The sequence below is a fragment of the Podarcis erhardii genome, assembly GCF_964252035.2.
Source record: "Podarcis erhardii genome assembly, chromosome: Z".
Classification (NCBI taxonomy): domain Eukaryota; kingdom Metazoa; phylum Chordata; class Lepidosauria; order Squamata; family Lacertidae; genus Podarcis; species Podarcis erhardii.
In genome coordinates, this window is record NC_138504.1 from 2,936,517 (window position 1) to 2,944,116 (window position 7,600).

The 7,600-nt window shown below is 46.8% G+C and overlaps 1 long non-coding RNA gene across 2 annotated transcripts in view; it reads left to right on the top strand.

Moving 5' to 3' along the window:
• The window catches only part of LOC309333405, a 61,161-nt gene extending 55,567 nt beyond the window's left edge, over positions 1-5,594 (top strand). For both annotated transcript variants that reach the window (XR_014152491.1, XR_014152492.1), the window contains one exon: positions 5,448-5,594. This is a non-coding gene — a long non-coding RNA (uncharacterized lncRNA). The remainder of the gene's footprint in view (positions 1-5,447) is intronic.
• The last annotated feature ends 2,006 nt before the right edge of the window (positions 5,595-7,600 follow it).

The window sequence follows — 7,600 nt, forward strand, 5'->3', positions numbered from 1 at the left end:
GACTTGTGTTAACAAATTCTACAATTTAGCAGAGTAACAGTCCCCTTTTTAAACTTACACAACGGATAACACTTTTGCCAGGATTGTTTAAGCCTCTAAAATAAGTTTCCTGGAAATTCCCCTTTTATTCCCTCCTAAAAAGATAGACACAACACAGTCTTGTATAAAAGTATAAAATAGTTTACTCATAGTTTCATTCAGTTCACAAAAGGATCCCTGAAGGCAGACTTGTTACAAAACATATACACCTGGAATCTATCCCATAAGGAGATAGTTCCTGTGATGCTTTGATGAAAGCAAAATGGTGGCCACTCCTGTGCTTTTGTTACCTGCACAGGTAAAGTCACGCCCACCTCTGGTCACATGTAGAGGAAGTTTGTTCCAGCCTAGGAGGAAACAGGAAGTTCATCTACTGGCTGGACAAACATCCCTCTTCATGTCTAAACATGTCAACTCTAGGAATGTTGTATTTGACTGCTTTATGTTTCACAGCCCATACTGCAGAGGCCAGTCTCTCTCCTGCCTCTCTCTGCCACCTCTGAGGTGCCCTAAAAGGCAGTTGGCATAGGAAGCAAACTAATAGTCAGGTCCATCTGTACTGGCTCCGTATGACCTATTCTGACAGATGCTGCCTTTCATATTCACGCCCAAGAGCCTTTCCGCTCCAGAGATCTGGGCCTGAACCCGGGATCTGCACGCCAAGGCTGGAGTAAGAAAGAGCCCTTGCCAGCTGGCCACATTGGGCGCCTGCCTGGAGAGTGGAAGCCGGGGGTTGGAGGGACATCGTGCTGCTCCTGGCAACCCCCACCCAACCCGACGTCCTCCTCCGCCTGAATCCCGCTTACCCCGGGACGCACTTCCCATCCTGGAGCGGCGGGAGGGGGATCGCTCCCCACCTCCTTTTCCAGACCCCGTACTTCATGCCCCCTCTTCGCTCCTTCCAGCCTGGTCTCCCTCCCCGTGTCAGTGGGCATCCCACTGCCTGCAGCATGCCAGGATTCTCCAAATTGCGAAACAAACGCTCGCGTGTTTTCCTGAGTGTATCTTCACAACCACCCTCTGTGAAGGAGGCCCATCTTGATAAAGGTCTGGCCCAAGGTATCCCTGTGAAGCTGAGAATGCGAGCGGGACAGCATTAAAGAAGTCTCGAACACAGCGGAGCTGCAGAACTCTGGCTCTTTACCTTTGCCAACCATTTCAGAGCTGACAGTGAAGAAAGCAGTTTTTTTGCCTGAAATAATAAGACTGAATGAGTGAAGTTTGGAAATACTGGTGTATAATAAACCATACATTAAGTCTTGTCACTGGGTCTTAGGAGCTTGTAGTCAAAAGGTAACTTTAGAGGAATTCTGACAAGGCCGCTGGATGTCGATGGATGCCATCACCCAACACAACACACAGAGAGTGTGGGGGGGGGGGGTAGAGAGAAACTTCTGTTTTGGATGAGAAAGGGCATTGAGTCATGCTAGTGGCCTTGACTTGCTCTCAGGCATCCCATCGCACTTTGTTTTCATACTTGGCTTTGGAGGAGGGCAACTGACCCAAGCACATTCAACGCCTTGAGGGGAGGGGGGCAGAACTGCCCACTTCCTTCTCTTATTGGCCGACCGCAGCACGCGAGTTCCAGCCTTTCCCCGACAATTCAGTAAATTGGGGAGAGCAGCACATCCCAGGTTGGAATCTCTGCTGGCGGCTGCTGTGTCCGGAGCTCGGACTAATCCAGGAGAGCGCGCGTGTCCCGAAGCGGAGGCTGCTACAGAGAGGACTTACCGGAGCATCCTCGGAATGGAAAAGAAAAATCCGCCCGAGAAGCCCGAAGAACCTTCTCCTGCCCAGGTTGCTTGGGAGAACTGCAGGATCCGGTCTCCTATTCTCACCTCTTTTCTCTTGCGCCAGGAAAGCTTGGTGCCCTGCCGCCGTCCAGAGCCTGTGTTTGAATCGCGCGGGCCCCACGACCCGTCGACCAGGGCTCCAGCGCAGCCTCCAAGGCAGGCTCCAGCGCAGCCTCCAAGGCAGGCTCCAGCCCAGCGACGTCCGGATGAAAAGGTAGGGAAAAGTTGGCAGAACCCACACGCTATTGTGCTATTGCTATGTTCGGTTTGTGGGGAGAATAGTGCCTTTTTCCTGTGGGTGGGCAGGCAGCAGCAGGGTGGCATGTGGGCCTAGGGAAATGACTTTGTTGGGGACCCTCAGAACTCATCCCCTGCATGTTTGTTCCCCATTGTACCAAAGTGGGAACTGTCTTGCAATTCAGTCTTGTGGCACACAGGTAGAGAAAGTGAGCTGTTCATTTCTTCAGATGCCTAGGAGAAGAGAGCAGTGGGTGGGGGCAGCCTCTGCTACCCCTTCTAGAAACATGAGTGCAATTCTGGGTGGGAAACATGTTTTCCCATCATGGATTTGGGGGGATGCTGCTGCCAGCCAGTGTGGGCTATTAGATAATATTATATAAGATATTAAGCATCTTTTTCCTGTAGGCCTGTTTATTTTGCTGTATTTCAATGATTACATATTTTCTGACATGGTTTTGTGTCTTGAGATTCCCACATAATTGGTGGCAGGTAAATACTCTAAAAAAATTAAATTACTTCCCCCCTATCATGTCACAAAGTCAATTGACATAGAGCCTAAAATAATGCCAATGAGCTCTTCTACCTGGACATGCAACATTAGCCCTTAACACAACAGCCCATTCCCCCCCCCCTTACTTGAAGGAGTCATTGGATAGCTCAGTCAGTAGAGAATGAGACCCTCAGAGTTGTGGGTTTGATGCCCACGTTGGGCAAAAGGATTCCTGCATTGCTGGGGGTTCAACTACATAACCCTGGTGTTCCCTTCCAACTCTACAATTCTATGCTTCTATGAATAATGCAGGTCTGAATAGTGATCCTTTGGTCTTCAAGCCACAAGGAACCCCCACCCCACATGCAGAAAAAGAGCATCTCCCCCTGAAATCCTTCCACTTTAAAGTGTGTGAATAAAATACTTTGGGTCATGTGTCTCATAGAAAGTGCCTCCTGGCCGACAACAGGCTCCTCAGGGAAACAGGCAGAATACTATCCAACCTGTAATGAGATTTGCCGAAAGAGCTACAGGAACATGGACTCCAGATTTTGGCGGTGAGCTGACTTGGTTTGGGGTGGGAGAATGTGCACTGTGTGTGACTGGTCTGCTTATGTTCATTTCTAATTGGTGTTTATGCTGTTTAGGTGTGCATCCTCTGAACTACAAATATTTGACTAGCATTGTATTCTTCTTCTGCAAGGCTGCAGTTAGGTTGGTCAGATTGCAAATCCTGATAGTTGGGTCAGGATGCATATGGAATAGGTTGGGGAAAGAGGGAACTCATTTATAAACTCAAGAGCTGGTTATATGTTGGGATAGGGGAGGAAGAGGGCTGGGTAGACTCTTATGGATTGTGTAGCAGGCTGTGAGAGCTTTTGGCATTTTCCTCAACAGCTGTTACACTGCATGCTAGTATGAAGGTGGAAACCAGCAACTTTCCATTGTGTGTGGGGTGTTGACCACAACACTTTCGTCAGGCTGTGGTCTGAATGGAGATACATTGCAGCCTTAGGACTCAACTTGATGCCTTTCCTAAATTGGTGTTTGTGGTTTTTGCAGCTGGGAATAAGAAAGCATCTGGTTTTGTATTCAACTCAGACCAAGAGATCCATAGTTGGGCGTTTGGTGGTGGCTTGGATTGTCACCTTTGGTTGGGTAAAATGCAAGACAGGTGGGGCAGGGAGGGGGGCAGAGAAGATGGGGGGTATTTTTTTACCTGGTGCTGAAATGACTTCAGAGCAATCCATTACAAAGACACATGTGGTACGCGGTGCTTTATTCAATGAAAATACATCAAGAAAAGCATTATGGTTTAGAAGTGTAAGAAAAATATTACATATTACGTGCTTTGCTGGGCTTTGTACTGTTAATTGTTTTGACACAAATCAGCATGAAATATCAGCTGCATGGTGTTCACCCCAATCAATTGGAAACTCTGTAACTTCAAACAAGAATTAAGCAAATTAACATCTTTGTTTCTGTGGAAAGGGCCCGCCAGTAAGTCCCTCTGTACTGAGCCAATAGTCACTCCACCCCCCTCCTTCACCTTCCACGACTACATTCTGTCACTCCTTGCTGCATTCAGCAGTGGTCTGCCTTCAAATATAGCAGGGAATGGGCTTGGGATTTTGCCACAAGACAGGGGAGGCATAAAGGGGTTAGGATTTGGCACAGCAGGGCAAGTTAAACACATTGTATACAACATGCATAGCTGAGCTGGCTCTTGTAATACTATTTGCTTAGAGGCAACCTGCATAGGATTTCACAGCAATAACTACAAGCATTCCCAAAACAACTCCAGGCATGCCTGGAGGACCATTTGGATCCCTTCCAATCAGGATTCAGGTCCCATCATGGGACAGAAATTGCCTTGGTTGTGGTGGTCTCTGGTGCACTAGGGTCAGAAGTGAAAGCTGTTTCCTAGATCTGCTGGATCTCTCAGTGGCTTTTGATATCATTGACCATGATACCTTCTGGACTGCTTAGGGGGATTGTGAGCTGGGGGCACCATTATGCATTAGGTCTTCTCCTTCCTTCTGCTGTGATCAGAAAGTTGTGGTGGGGGATGAGTGTTCAGACCCCTGGGCTCCCACTTATGGGGTGCCTCAGGGTTCCCTCCTCTCCCCCATGCTTTTTAACCTCTATATAAAGCCACTGGAAGGGATCATCAGGGGGTTTGGGCTGGGTGTTCATCAGTATGTGGATAATACCCAGCTCTACCTCTCTTTCAAATTAGTGAAGGCGGTGAAGGTCCTGTGTGAGTGCCTGGAGGTGGTTGGAGGATGGATGGCGGCTAACAGATTGAAGTTAAATCCTGACAAAACAGAAGTACTGATTTTGGAGGACGGGGCGGGCTGGTGTGGAGGAGTCCCTGGTCCTGAAGGGGGTAATGGTGCCCCTGAAAGACCAGGTGTGCAGCCTGGGAGTCATTTTAGACTCACAGCTGTCCATGGAGGTGCAAGTTATTTCTGTGTCCAGGGTGGTTGTTTACCATGCCCGCCTGGTACACAGGCTGAGACAAACAACAACAACAACAACAACAACAACAACAACAACAAGAAGAAGAAGAAGAAGAAGAAGAAGAAGAAGAAGAAGAAGAAGAAGAAGAAGCAGCAGCAGCAGCAGCAGCAGCAGCAGCAGCAGCTTGATGTCAAATGTGCAGTTGGGTTTGTGTTAGTCACCCATGGATATTCTGCCACCCACTCTGAGCTATATACTGATTTCCTCTTCTGCTTCTGGGATGCATGTTGTAGACATCCTGAATAGATTAAAAACTGCAAAAGGTTCCTGTACTGAGAAAGCAATGGGAATATTCGTTCTGTTTCTCCTTTTCTTCAGAAAATCACAACCCTAATACAATGTCACCTCCTCTCCCACCCCAGGTACTCCTGTGCAGCCTGTCGCCTTTCGTCCAGCCGTGCTACGTCCTGCACCATATCCAGTCAGGACTTGGATCCCTGGCTGCTGCTGCTGCTGCTGCTGCACCTATGCGGCTGCCATCGCTTCCACCTTACCTGCCGCTCTCCACTACCAGGCCAGTCACTATTCCTCCTTTAACTTCGTTGTGTTTTCAAGCAAATTAATTATCAAACTTAACCAAAGGTCCAAGTGCCAGTCAACATCATCAGTGTATTTTAAAACTTTTCCACGTAAGAAAACAAACTATTACACCCTGCATGAATCTCATTTTCAGAGTTCATAAATACAAACACAGATCCGAGTTATGAGAACCGCACCACAGAATGTTGCCACCCTGGACTATTTAGTTTGCTGCAATCACCTTCCCCATGCAGCCTCACAGAACCACGTTCAGTGCAAGAAAGAAAAGGGGAAGAGGGATACTCCAAGAGAGTATTTTAAAACTTTGCCACATAAGAAACAAAACTACTACATCCCACATAAATCTCAATTTCATTAGTAGATTTCATAAATACAAAACCCCACCTGCTTAGTTTGTTTCTGTCACTCACAAATTCTTTAACCAGTGTCTCTGAGTCTTTTGTAAACACCTGGAGTAAATGTCTACCCATCTCTGTCCTTTCCAGGAAAATCTGGCTCAGAAGATGGGGGTCGAGAGACTTAGGAGGGATGTGCAAAATACATATAGTGATAATCAGGCACTTAACAGAGCCATTCAGGTGTTTGAAGCAGACATCTTGGAGTGTGACGCAAGATTCCAGGAGCCGCAAGCAGGAGGTATTTTTGAGAATCCTGTCTTCACAAATTCCAGGGACATGGTCCTCCCAATGATGTTGGGTTTCAAGTCCCATCATCCATGATGAGCGCTGGCCATGTTGGCTGGGGCTTAGGGGAGTCCCACCACAGTCTGGAGCCCAGTTCAGTGCGCCTTTGTGGGGAGCTGGTAGCCATGCCAGGGTCGCCTTCGCTGCGTGGAAGGGGTGGCATCCCTCCCCCCAGGAGGCCAGAGGCCAGTAGCAGACTGCGCATGTGCCTCTGAAGGGCACAAAGGTATGCTGTCTTCCTTGTGTGCCCATTTTCTTGCCAAAAAGAATAAAAAACAGCTTAATGAAAATACAGCATATGGTTGCACATACCAGGCACCAATTTTAACCCGTGGTTCTTTGGCTTTTCCCTCAGGTGAGGAACAGGAGGAGGAGCAGGAGGAGGAGCAGAAGGAGGAGAAGGAAAAATAAAGAAAACTGGAGGATATATTTTTTCATATCTATTTCTATTATCAGTTATATTCCTATAATCATTTTTAAAAATACATGGTGTGTATTTGTAATAGAGATTAGTCTTCTGAGCACAGTCTGTGAAAAGGTTTTCTGAAGATCAGCAGCACTTGGCTTTAGCTTGCTGCTAAGAAATCACTCCTTGCTCTTGCCTTTCATATCCAGGGCCGGATTTAGGTTTGATGAGACCCTAAGCTACCGAAGGTAATGGGGCCCTTTATATGTCCAGCTGTCCTTTGTCAACAACAAATTAACACTGTTTTTTTGTGTTGAATAGATGTTAATAGATCCATACACAACACAAAAAACTGTGGCTGTATGTAGGTTTTATTTTATTTGTTTTTTATCTTATATTTTGGAAATGTACATCCAGTTCTTTTTTCCTTTAATTTTTTTTGAGGCCCCCTAGATATTAGGGCCCTAAGCTATAGCTTGTTTAGTTTATATGTAAATTATCATTGTTTTTTCTGTTGAATATATGCTAATAGGTCCATACACAACACAAAACACTGTTGCTGTATGTAGGTTTTATTTTATTTGTTTTTTATCTTATCTTTTGGAAATGCACATCCAGTTCTTTTTTCCTTTATTTTTTACCCCCCCCCCCCCCGCAAGAGAGTGGGGCCCTAAGCTATAGCTTGCTTAGCCTTATAGTCCAGAGGAGGGCAACCAAAATGGTCAAAGGCCTGGAAACGATGCCTTACGAGGAACGGCTAAGGGAGCTGGGCATGTTTAGCCTGGAGAAGAGGAGGTTAAGGGGTGATATGATAGCCATGTTCAAATATATAAAAGGATGTCACATAGAGGAGGGAGAAAGGTTGTTTTCTGCTGCTCCAGAGAAG